This window comes from Mandrillus leucophaeus, unplaced genomic scaffold (genome assembly GCF_000951045.1).
Source record: "Mandrillus leucophaeus isolate KB7577 unplaced genomic scaffold, Mleu.le_1.0 Scaffold100, whole genome shotgun sequence".
Taxonomy (NCBI): domain Eukaryota; kingdom Metazoa; phylum Chordata; class Mammalia; order Primates; family Cercopithecidae; genus Mandrillus; species Mandrillus leucophaeus.
Genome location: NW_012098099.1, coordinates 4,374,270 through 4,387,561, shown reverse-complemented (window position 1 = coordinate 4,387,561; position 13,292 = coordinate 4,374,270). Strand labels below are relative to the sequence as shown.

The window sequence follows — 13,292 nt, the reverse complement described above, 5'->3', positions numbered from 1 at the left end:
CTACCAATCTACCTACCTACAGGATCTCACTTTGTCACCCAGGCTGGAGGAGTGCAGTGGCACAATCTTGGCTCACTGCAGTCTCTGCCTCCTGGGTTCAAGTCCTCCTCCCCCCTCAGCCTCCCAAGTAGCTGGGACTACAGTTGTGTGCCACCGTGCCCAGCTAATTTTTTGTTTTTGTATTTTTTTTGTAGAGATGATGTTTCGCCATGTTGCCCGTGGCTGGTCTCGAACTCCTGGGCTCAAGCGATCCATCTGCCTTGGCCTCCCAGAGTGCTAGGATTACAGGTGTGAGCCATTATGTCTGACCTCAGTCTTTTTCTTTATGGTTTTCTTAATGTCTTCTTGCTTGATTCAAGGTTATTAGAAGTTCTACTACATATTAAATATATTGAGTATACAGACTAAGTGACTAATTAAAGACTAACTTTAATTAATTTTTTATTTTGAAATCTTAAGTCCATATGGTTTTTTTTGATTTGAGTTGTGAGGCAGGAATCTGATGTTTATTTTTTAAATGGTTAGGTAGCCCTACCAAAACCGTTTGTTACAAGCTTAATTTTTTAAAGTGTATATGCTTGGTATGTTCTCTTTCTTACCCTTTGGTTTAGTTCATTGATCTTCCCATATAAATACTACATTCTTGGAGTTATAAATTTACAGCAATTATGTAGTGTTTATTTATGTAGGAAAATTACCAGAGTTTATGTTAATTTAGGGAGATAAGCAAACAGTAAGTCAAATGAGTACAAATTGTGCTATTTTCTGGAAAGAAATAAATATGGTGAGACTTATTTGGAGTCATCAAGGAGGACCTGCCTTTTTGAAAAGGATATTTTTTCATGCTAATTCCTGAATTACATGACAGTTAGGGAATACTAAAAAGAAAAAAAAAAAACTAAAGGAAAATAAAGACTTAGCAGCAAGAGATAATAATCATTAATATATGCTGTGTTTATCCTCCATATTTTACTTTTGACAACTGCATAATGTTTCCAGCTGTGGCTATCTGATATTTTGCCATTACTTTATCATTTGACATTTGAATGATTTGTTTTGTTTGATCTCATAATGCTTCCATAAAAATTTTACAGAATGGGAATTTTGGTCAACATTTTAATGATAATGCTTAATGACTATATGTGTAGTCTAATCTGAGACTGAATATACTATAAATTTTGTATGTTATGTTATGTTATGTTATGTTATATTATGTTATGTTATGTTATGTTATGTTATTTTTGAGACGAAGTCTTGCTCTGTCGACCAGACTGGAGTGCAGGGCGCTGTCTCGGCTCACTGCAACCTCCGCCTCCCGGGTTCAAGCAGTTCTCTGCCTCAGCCTCCCCAGTAGCTGGGATTACAGGTACCTGCTACCACGCCCAGCTAATTTTTGTATTTTTAGTAGAGATGGGGTTTCACCATCTTGGCCAGTCTGGTCGTGAACTCCTGATCTTGTGATCCACTCGCCTCAGCCTCCCAAAGTGCTGGGATTACAGGCGTGAGCCACTGTGCCTGACCTGTAATTTATTTTTTTTACTGATGAACAACACTAGGTTTGTTTTTACCCCTACCGTTGTTACAAATAGCATGACAATGAAGATCTTTAAACACAGAGTTTTGTTATATGTATGTTGGCAGACAGAGGGCAGTATCATTATTATTTATTTGTTAATAATTCCTGAAGTAGGATTATTAGATCAAAGTATTTGAACATTTTGTGGCTCTTGGCACATACTGGCAAATTGTTCTTTTCCTTTCTTTCCCTTTTCCCTTTTCCTTTTCCTTTTCTCCCCTTCCCCCTCTCCCTCCCCACTTCCATCTTCCTACTTACCCCTTTCTCCTTCCTCCCTCCTCCTCCTTCCTCCTCCCACCTTCCCCTTCCCCTTCCCCGTCCCCTTCCCCTTCCCCTTCCCCTTCCATTTTCTTCTTTTGTTTCTGAAACAAGGTCTTGTTCTGGTGCCTAAGCTGGAGCCCAGTGGTGCAGAGCTCACTGCAGCCTTGAGCCCCTGGGCTCAAGTGATCGTCCCACCTCAGCCTCCCGAGTACCTGGGACCACAGGCACACACCGCTATGCCCAGCTAATTAAAAAAAAAAAAAATTGTTTTGTAGTGATGGGGTCTCACTGTGTTGCCCAGGCTAACCTTGAACTCCTGGCCTAAAGCAGTCCCCTCTCCTTGGCTTCCTAAAGTGCTGGGATTACTGGTGTGAGCCATCATGCCTGGCCAGCAAAATTGTTTTTTAAAAGTTTGTTCTACTAAAGATTATATATTAAGAAAAAAGGATTTTTTTTTTTTCTGAATTTGAAGAGATTTATGGTATATTTGAAGGCTAGGCTATTCATTCCATGGATGTTATGACTGTTTTAGATGCTTGAGAGAGATTTTAAAGGTACATGAATACACTATAATAGTAGAGGAGGAAAATAATATACACATAACTATACCATGAATCATAATGTGTTAAGTGGCATAAGAAATGTGTAAACCAAATGCTATGGAAATTTAGAGAAAGGGGACTTTACGGCTAAAAAGCATGCCATTATCTTAATCATTTACTAATTCATGAGAAAAAATGGTGCTTTTTTTTCAGTAATTTGTATATTCATGTTTTGTTCGCTTAATTCTTAATTTGAATTAATGGCTTAAATCCAGTGTCTTAATCATGGAACAGTGTAATTAGGAAAAAATACTTGTAAAATCAGTCTTACGGATTGTAGTCTATTAGCTGGGTGTAGTGGTGTGCACCTGTAATCCTAACTACTCAGGAGGCTGAGGCAGGAGAATTGCTTGAACCCGGGAGGCAGGGGTTGCAGTGAGCTGAGATTATGCCACTACACTTCAGCCTGGGCAACAGAGTGACTGAGATTCTTTTTCAAACGTTAAAAAAAAAAAAAAAAAAAAAATTAGTTCTGTAACAAGAGCAGTATCTGGATTGATATGTGTAAGAAATGTAATCTTGATAATATCCCAGTTTTATTTGGCAGTCTTTAAAAAAGTCATCAGTGTGATTTTAAAAATATATATTAGCAAGTCACTGAATTATAATTCTTAATCTGTTTTTGCTTCTCATACATATACTATCCTAATATGGTCTTTGAAAACGATACAAGAAACTCCAGTGTTGAAAAACACAGCTATCTTTTCTTTTGACAGACCGAGAAGCCTAAGATAAACTTCATAGTATATAGGCTAAATTAGTAAAGAGAGGTAAGGATGGTCATGTTTGTCAGAGACCTAGAGAAACTGTTCTCTTGGTTATGAATACACTTAAGATTGATTGGATAGGTGGACTGAAGTAAAAATGTTATCACATTTGTTAATTTTAATTAGCCAGATGTTGGGACAGAAATGTGAAGGCTGCATAGTCTGTCAGTATTTTAAAAGAACTCAGTACTGAATGGAAGGCAAGGGCATGAAGGGAGCACATGTTAATGCAGCTTCTTTACAGATGGAAATGTAATTCTCACATAAGAGACTCCTTTAGTATGTAGTTTACATCTTGGCAAGGAAGACTGCTCTTTCCTTCTCCATAATGGGTAGTTTCTAAATCTTTCCTAGACTTGGTCATGGAGGCCAAATACTATTGTGGGTCAAGGGGGTCCATCCTTTTCTTAGGTGACTGTATCACATATGTCTGAAATATAATTTTAAATATGAGATAATAATAACACCTCCTGCCTAGCTATGACTGCAGTCTAGCACCAAAGGAGGTCAGAATTTCCCCCTTTATATTTAGTCCATCTTTCTGTTGAAAGCATTTGTAGATTGAGTGGTTTTTGTATTATGAATCAGGTTTATTCTCTCCCAAGGTGGGAAGTTTTCAAGTGTTACATTTCTTAATACGCAGCAGGTGGATTTTGTCTGAAAGATAGTTTTATGCCAGGATATTGTACTTGTTTCACTATTGAACTACAGAACCTTAGAATTATTTTAAAGATTGGGAAGGTATGACCTGTCTGCCATGAAAGACCTTTGTACTGGTAAATTTGCCATCCTTGTTAATTTTACTCAAACTTTGTTTTTGGGGGAAGAAAAAAAAAAAAACCAAAAAACCCTGCATTTTAAGTAATAATTTTCATGTATTTATATCTAGGTCTTGAGGTTTTTTTGGTCTGTTTTACTATATTGGAGTATATAGCCATTTAAAGCAGTGGCTAAGGTGCTGAAGTCTGTGGATCAAATTTTATTAGGGAAGGGGGATGCTGAATGGGTTCACTGACTTGCCAAACTTTCTGAAATATAATTGAGATTTTTATCATGTCTTTATATTCTGGAGACATTGCATATTTAGAATCTCAAAGAGGTTATCTACCTAAAATATTGAAAATTATAGGTACAAAGTATTTTATATAATTAGAAGTGTACGTCATTATTTACTGCACATGATTACTGTGCTGAAAATAATGTGTTGATTTTAAATTTTGAAACAATTCTAACAAAAGTTACAAGTACAGTACATAAGTTTTTCCTAGGATATTTGAGATGGATGCTCCTCTTTTGTCCCCCTACTTTAGTATATTTCTCTTCCTCAAGGATATTCTCCTATATAGCCATAATATACCATCAAAATCAGAAAGTAACAAGTGTATGTTATACACAGACACATACGTTTATATATATGTATGTGTGTGTATGTATTGAAAATTGTAAGTGCACACTTACATCTCCGATTTCATTCCATCACTGTAAGGGTCCTAATTTTCATCTCTCCCATATTTGTATTTTCTTTCTGATGGTGAAATACCGTTCTCCTCCATATATGTACTTATTTGATCAATCCCCCTGGAATTAATCCATCACCTCCTTCAGGTTCTTCCCTTTCTTCTCTGAAAAATACTAGGGAAGAACCCGAGGGAGGTAATGGATTAGTTAATTGCAGGAGGAATTAGTGTAATTAAGGGGGAGGCAGTGGCCCTGCTTACCTCTCTGGTGCTGTGATGTCTTATGCCAGGCCATTCTTCTCATGTGGATGCCCCTCAACTTATTTAACTCAGACATCTCATGCTAGTCCATTCTTCTCATGCTCTGTTAGAAACTTTTCCTCATTCTGTAGGCTCTAATACCCTAATACCCTGTTCTGGAGAGCTACTGTGGTTTTCTCTCCAGCATGGACATCTACCTCTTTCAGTCTCATGTAATGACTTTTGGACTGAATTTTTAGGAAGAAATGTGGAAAAGAAAGAGCTGAAGTAATTTTGTAGTGTTTAAGGCCAATATTTAACTGTGTTATAGAATTGGTATGTGAATAGAATCATTTTTTCGATGCCTAAAAATATAGAAAAATTAGCAAAATTGTAATTTTGGACTGCCATAGTAATGGAGATAAAAAGCTCTGGTAAAATTTAGCTTGGAAATTAAAATTATCTGCAAATGCGTACAAGTGTTGCAGAGTTATAATATTTACATGTATTTTGATAAACTAAGTAGGATGTCCCCCAAATTTACTAACAGTTCAAATAAATAGGCTCCTATTTAGAAGCAAGAAAGTTTTAGACTTTGGGGCTTCTGTTTCTTGTACTGTCCAGAACTCTTAAGTAAGCAGATGATAAATACAAGGTAATTGTGCATATCAAAGAATCAAATGTGAAGATTTGCAGTTCATTCTTAACTAACTCAAGTGTTTAATGATAGAAGGCTATAAATTGTTTATTATGTTACAGATGGAAATAATTACAACAATAACATAAAGGATGAGCTCTTCCATAGCATGCTTGTCCTGGTTCAGAGGGTAAATTTTAATTGAATGATTAGTAATTAAGTTTATGTACATCAGCAGTGTGAGTGCTAAGAATTACTGATCAAGCAGAAGACATGAAAATGAAAATATTACTTCTACCCTCAAAGGAATTTCCAGGGAAATCCACACTACTAATTACATTTAATTAAATAAATGGTATAGTAATGTACATTTAAAGTGCCATGTGGTCAGTTTTTATTTGGATTTATGTGGTAACTTTATCAGTCTGATAGGATCGATTAGAATCTTGAGACTAGTAACTCACTGTTGTGTTTAAATTTGGAATTTACAATTTATTTTGGCAATTTTGTAAAATTTTATTCATGTTTTTGACTTAACGTTTTTGTCACACCATGAAAATAAGCCTCTGTATTTAAACTAACTTTATATCTACAGTATAATAGTGCAGCAACTGTTACACTGAAAAGAATATCATACTTAGTCTAGTTGAAAACTTCACTTTCTGTCACAGACAAGCTGTATGACTGTGGACAGATCACTTTGAATCTCACTTTCCTTTTCACAACAAATATTTACTAGTCTTTTTATTTTTATTTTTATTTTTTGGAGACGGAGTCTCACTCTGTTGCCCAGGCTAGAGTGCAATGGAGTGATCTCGGCTCACTGCAACCTCCGCTTCCCTGGGTTCAAGCAGTCTTCTCCTGCCTAAGCCTCCCAAGTAGCCGGGACTACAGGCGTACACCACCACACCAGGCTAATTTTTGTATTTTTAGTAGAGACAGGGTTTCACCATGTTGGCCAGGCTGATTTCCAACTCCTGACTACAAGTGATCCACTCACCTTAGCTGGGATTACAGGTATGAGCCATTGCTCCAAACCTTACCTGGTCTTTTATAATCCAAGCATTGTGTTGTGATTACAAAAAGTAAAGGAAGGCCAGGCTCATTCATGTGTGTAATCCCAGCACTTTGCAAGGCCCAGGCAGGGGGATTGCTTGAGCCTAGGAGTTCGAGACAAGCCTGGGCAATAGAGTAAGACCCATTTCTAAAAAGAAATATGAAAAATAAAAATAAAAGAGCTGTGGTAGGGTTCCTTAAGAACCTGTGGGTGTGGGATGGTGGTAGAATGGAGATACTTACACAGGAACGCTGTGTACTGTGAGTGATTACCCCATCTCACAGAGGGCTTGAGATAATTGTGTATTGAATGTACTTAGTATATATATTATATATGTAAAATGCCTAGCAAATCAGTAAATTGTATAAATGTTAATTTTAAACATATTTTTATTCGTGCATTTTTATGACTTAGTTTTAAGATCCAAAACAAGGAATGAAGAAAAGGGAAAACAGGGATGGTAGACAATGATATGCAATTAATAAGCTAAATATTTGATTAATCCTTAGTTTGGACTTCTGTTTTGGTTGAACATTTTTGATTATAAGCATTCGGGGCAAATGTGTGCTCTTTGTAATTCAGTATAGATTGCTGGGCAAAGCTCTTTTCTGATAAGAGTCAGATTTAAAAGATGGTTGAGAATTTATTCTTTTCCTTCTTTAAACATGGTTTAGCTGAGTAGCTTGGATTCTTAAAAACACAATATGACTTTTTACCTGTTATTCTGTGTGGGTTAATGTCGTGCTCAAGTTTTTTATGTGACATGACTATTTAGTCTGAAGGGTGCACTTGTTTTATAGTTGCTGAATATTAATGCTACTCCTTGCAAACCTTTCGAGTATCTTTTTTTCCCTTGACTGTGTCAGATATTTAATGTCAGCGATAGAATCTTAGGAATTGATTTTATTAAAAGTTAATAAACTTTAAAAACAGTTTTACTTTGAGATTTTGAGCCTGATTTTATATATGTGGATGTTTGCCTTTGTTGTTGAATCAACATGAATTATATATTTGTTTGAAATGTGGTTGGATATTTAGGTAACTACTGTTTTTTGATGTAACAGATATTCAGATCTATGGCTTGAAATTTTTTTCCTATAAAAACTAAGACTTGTTACAAATTTTTTATTAGAAAATAATATGAAGAAGTATATGGCATTTTAAGAGAGAGGACATCACCACTGTTAAATTTTGTTATATTTTCTGCATCTTAGGCATAGCTGTAATACCATATTTACTTTGTATACTTTCTTCATCTCATGCTATGGCAAGCATTTGTCTATGTCAGATTTTTAAAAGCTAATTTTTAATGGCTGAATAATATTTGTATAGGTGTATCATAATACGCTTAGCCTACCTCCCATCATTGGACCTGGAAGGTCTCCCTCTGCCACCACACTCACACACTTTTTTTATTGTTAAAATATTATTGCAGTGTTTTTCTCTGTGTGTTTCATTCCCAAAAGTAGATGGCATGGTAAAGGATGTTAACTGAAAATGTCATACCAACTAATACAGTTTCGATAGGTGTGTGAATGCTCGTATGTATCTCATCCTTGCCAATATTGAGTGGAAATCTCTTTTCCTGGAGTAGTTGGTTCTTTAGCAGGAGGAAAGCATTTGGGAGTATCTTCAGGGTGGCTGAACTTTGCAACCTCTTCAATAAATAACTTACCACTCTGTAATTTGCCCACCTGTGTTACCCCACCCTCAAGCCCCAGACTTTAGGAAATGACATCAGGCCTGTATCTAGAGAGTTCAGAGTTCTGTGAGGTACAGCATTCCTTCCAACGGGACCTAAAATTCCTAGAGTTGCAGAATTTTACTGATAAGACAAAGGAGGTCTCAGGAGTCCAGAGTTGCTTGGGGCTTGGCTCAGAATTCCAAGGAGGCCCATAACTCCATGAGGCCCAGAGTTCCTGGCTGGGGAACATTGGGAGGCCTTGGATACTGTGGCTTAGACTCAAGCAGAAAGGTGAACACAGATCTTTATTAGCAAACACCAAATTTGACATTTAAAAGAGATTTCTGAGCAGCTGTGGACCTCGCCAAGACCGTGCAGATTCCACTGACTATTCCTGTACCTGTGCTCCAGCTGCGCAGGCTTGAAGGTTTGTGAAATAATGTCAGTACATTAGAGCAGCACCTCTGCACACCTATGGGAGTCTGCAGCTGTGACACATAGAAGTTGGCCATGTCCAGATGGGTGGCTCCGAAGTGGGCAGCCATGTGCACACAGTTGTATAGTGTGAAGCTCACCTGTCGACACACCGTAGCCAGCATGCTGCAGAGGTAACACTCCTGAAGGGCAGCTCGAGCCCACTGCTCCTGGGATTCCTGCAATTCTTGAACTATGGGACACTGTTGGATTTCAGGAACCTCTCGCTTCAAGGGCCCCAGCGTCCATCAGAGGCAATGGCACGACTGAAGCCATCAGGGCCCCAGGGTAACTGGAGCACAGGCACAGGAATAGTCAGTGGAGTCTGCATTGTCTTGGTGAGGTCTACAGCTGCTCAGAAATCTCTTTTAAATGTCAGATTTGGTATTTGCTAATTTGGTATTAGACAAAGGTTTTACATTTTAATTTTACCTTTGATTATTTATTTGAAATTTTTAAAAAAGTACTGTTCTTTATTCTGAAATTTTGTACTTGCAAAATACATTTTGCAAATTGAAAATAAATGAGTACAGTACTCATTTATTTTTAAAGAAATATCAGTGAGATATAATTCACATAATCACGGTATCATTCGTATACTTCATCCCTGGTCCTTAGGGGATATGTTTTTGTATATGAGATTTATAAAAAGTAAGAACTTAAAAGAATCTATAGGTTATGTAATTCAAATAGTTAAAAACTACCCACTTCTGCTTTGAAAGCCACTTCTTAGAACCACTGTGTAGAACATGCTACCTGATCAAGAATAAATCAACACCTTGCTTCCCGTCTTCTATCCATTAGATAGCCGGGTAAAATAAAATCTCTTTTCCTGATATTTCTCCTTTACTTACACTCTAGCGTGCCCCGTGGCCAGCTATAAGTTGCCCTCTACTTTTGTAGAGCCCTTTGCTATGTTTCTGCAGAATCTACTTTTTCTGATTCATGTAATTCAAAACTAGCTCTATTTTCTTCCAAATTAAAACTCTTTCTTAATTAAGGCTGGCCCAAAATAGAAATTAGAGGGAAAGTCTGATTCCAGGATGTGAAAGACTAATAGTATTCACAAGAATACTTGAATTTTTTTTTTTTTTTTTTTTTTTTTTTGAGACAGAGTCTCGCTCTGTTGCCCAGGCTGGAGTGCAGTGGCGCGATCTCGGCTTACTGCTAGTTCTGCCTTCTGGGTTCACGCCATTCTCCTGCCTCAGTAGCTGGGACCACAGGCACCTGCCACCATGCCGGCTTATTTTTTATTTTCAGTAGAGATGGGGTTTCACCGTGTTAGCCAGGATGGTCTCGATCTCCTGACCTCATGATCCGCCTGTCTCAGTCTCCCAAAGTGCTGGGATTACAGGCTTGAGCCACTGCGCCCGGCCGATCCACCCATTTTTAAGGAGGAATGTGTATTGAATGATCAATTAGAATTTCAGGTAATGGGAAGAATTTAGAGGATCATTGAGGGACAGCTCATAGACAGTATTTAAACTGTCAATTTCAACTCTTTTCAATTTAGCAAAAGAACTTACAGAAACTTGGTATATATCTTATGAAAGGTCAGGCAATATCTTTTACTACAAAAATGGGATAATCATTTTCTAAATAATCATGAAGAAAATGTTCTGAGTAGGCAGTAAGGATTTCTCTGGTAACATGATGATTTAAAAATGTAGTTGTCCACTTGAACTGGGTTGTATAAAGAATGCTTCTGTTTCTAAGTACAGCAAGAAAGATCATAACATACCTCGTTGCATCTCCCAGCCTCAGACATGTAGCAAGTGAAAGCTGTTTGAATTGGCAAATGAGGTAATTATTGAGTAGCTGGTTGGAATGTTTGCTACTAACTACACAGCAGAATTGTTAGTTCTTAGTACTGGTGCAATTATAGTAATTAGAATAAGTAAACTTCTTTTAAGATAATTGCAGGGCCACGTTATATAGAGCCTGTTTAACTTGCCTTTTAGTATTAGCATGGACATCAGTGTGTATGTTAAAAGATATCCTAATAGATTTTGCGGAGATGAAATTGTCTTATAGCAAATTCCAGATCAACATATGTATGGAATGTATCTAATGTAGTCTAGACCAGTGGCTCCCAGTTTTTTTGGCATCAGGGACTGGTTTTGTGGAAGACAATTTTTCTGCCAGGGTGTGTGTGTGTGTGGGAGGGGGGCAGGATGGTTTCAGGATGAAACTGATCATCAGGCATTATATTCTTATAAGGAGGACACAACCTAGATCCCTCACATGAGCAGTGTACAATAGGGCTTGCATTCCTTTGAGAATCTGATGTTGCCGCTGATCTGACAGGAGGCAGAGCTCTGGCAGTAATGCTCACCACCACTCACCTCCTACTGTGTGGCCTGGTTCCTAACAGGCCACGGACTGGGGGTTGGGGATACCTGGTCTAGATTGTTCTTCACTGATTAAGTCTTCACCAGATTAAGTTCATTAAAAAGTAAAACAAAGAATAGCACCCTCCCTTGGCAAAACATCTTGGTGTGGTATCTTTTCTTCATTTTACAGCCAGTTGTAAAGAAAAAATAAACCTCTACTGTTAAATTTCCTATCCAGTACTTAATTTCTCACCATTTGGCTTCTCTCCTTAACACAAAACTACTTTTATTAAAGATCAGTAAAAGGCCTTCTGGTTGTCTTTTTCTTTAACTTATTTGGCATTATTGACCATTTTTTCCTTGAAACTTTCTTCCTCACTTTTTGTGATATTGCCTCCTGGTTTACCTGGTTGTGTTGAAGCCTGCTTTATTAGGATCCTTTCCTATGGGCCATCTTTAAATGTTGATTTAATCTGGCATATTGCTGTATGTCATCCTTTATTTACTAGAATTTCTTAATTTTCTTTTTATGGACAGGACGACACGAACATAAGAATTTCTTAATTTCATCTACCTTTCAAATCATTTTGGGAAGCTTCTTCAAAGTATTCCTGGAAACACTTGCCTAGATATTCTGGGCTTTGGGTCTAGGATGGAATATGATCATCTATTTCGAAATAGCTCCTGAGATGCCACTAATATGTATTTTGGTTAAGAACTATAGTTTGTCGCTGTCTCACCTCTTAATAGGTTTCATTTGAGGTGCTTTTTAAAATGTCAAGCCCTGTGCATTTAATTAATAAAGTAAGTATCTTGATCAAGGTCATATACTTGTATGTTAATGAACTAGGATTTGAATTTGTACAAAACTGATTTCAAAACCCAGGAGAAAAAGAAAGGAAGGAGTTAGAAGAACAAGGTAGAAAAGCTCCACAGTGTGATCACCAGCTCCTCTCAGACTTTTCTCTTGCCTCAACTCTAACATGGTAAAACATTCTGAAAGGACTTAAAGATTCTGTTTCTAAAAATCCTTTGCTTTCTTTTCCATACAATTGCTACAAAATGGTAAAAGTGGCTCCTGGTATCACAGATATCCCAGAAAGTTGAAATGCTTTTTGAAATGATACTCCATCTTTCAAAGCCTCATTAAAATGTGACCTCCTTTCTAGGCTGGTGTGATTCTCAGTTTCCTGAAATTCTGTTGCTTTGGGGTATCTCATTCATGGTTTTGATAAAATTCTGCCTTGTTTGTTCATTGTTTGCGTATCTTACCTCTTCTACCATACTAATATTTTTAAGATCAAGGACTACATCTTATCTTTGCATTCCTCATTCATTTATTTGATAAAAATTTAATAATCACTTATAAAGTGTCAGGTACTACTCAGTCTCAGAAAATCTAGAGATTAATAAGAAATGGATACAAAGTTGAGATGCTGAGTAAGACAAACATAAGCAAGTATCTTTAAAGCAGGACTGCTCAGATTCCTTTATTACGAATACTGGGGGATCCCAATCCCAAAGACCTGAAGAAACCTGATGTTAGCTGTTATAAACAAATATTATTGTGACTTTCTTCAAAATCTTATAAACAAATATTTGATGAATGTTTTATTTTTAGGCTTGAAATTTAACATTCTTGAATAGTGATAGAATATATGGCTTTCATGGGCAAGACCTCAAAGATAAGAAGGATATGGGTTATTTTAACCTGCTTATTAGGTTAAAGTACAGGTGTTGTATTACTAACTGTAGTTACTCTTGTTTCATAATTTTCATAGAGTAACATCTTAAACTGTAAATATTATATTTTAACAAGGACAAAAAAATTTAAAATCCAGTTATTTCCCCTTAAACTGCAGTAAAATGAGGGAATGATAATGACATTGTTGTAAAACATGTATAATGCATTTCAAAGTCAAAATAAATGTAAAATAGACATTAATTTGGAACATTCAGAAAAGTTTGGATTTATTAAAATACTAGTTAGAAGAAATATGAAATGTTACGGATAGTCTTTTTCTCGAGTAATTTTTTTCTTAAGCCAGTATATATATTCTGAACTCTATTATTAAATGTTTTCTAAATAATGCAGAAGTACACTTGATTTGGGTTGTTTCCACAGATTTTGTGTTTAAGTAGAGTTTGATTTGGTAAGACTGATTATAGTTCTCTACTGTTTTGCATTAATGACACTATTTCCT

At 36.6% G+C, this 13,292-nt stretch overlaps 1 protein-coding gene and 1 pseudogene across 4 annotated transcripts in view; one reads left to right on the top strand and one right to left on the bottom strand.

Moving 5' to 3' along the window:
- SEPT7 (septin 7) overlaps positions 1-13,292 on the top strand; it is a 107,518-nt gene that overhangs the window by 39,917 nt on the left and 54,309 nt on the right. The gene's annotated exons all lie outside the window — the stretch shown is intronic.
- LOC105534433 lies at positions 8,561-9,086 on the bottom strand (annotated as a pseudogene).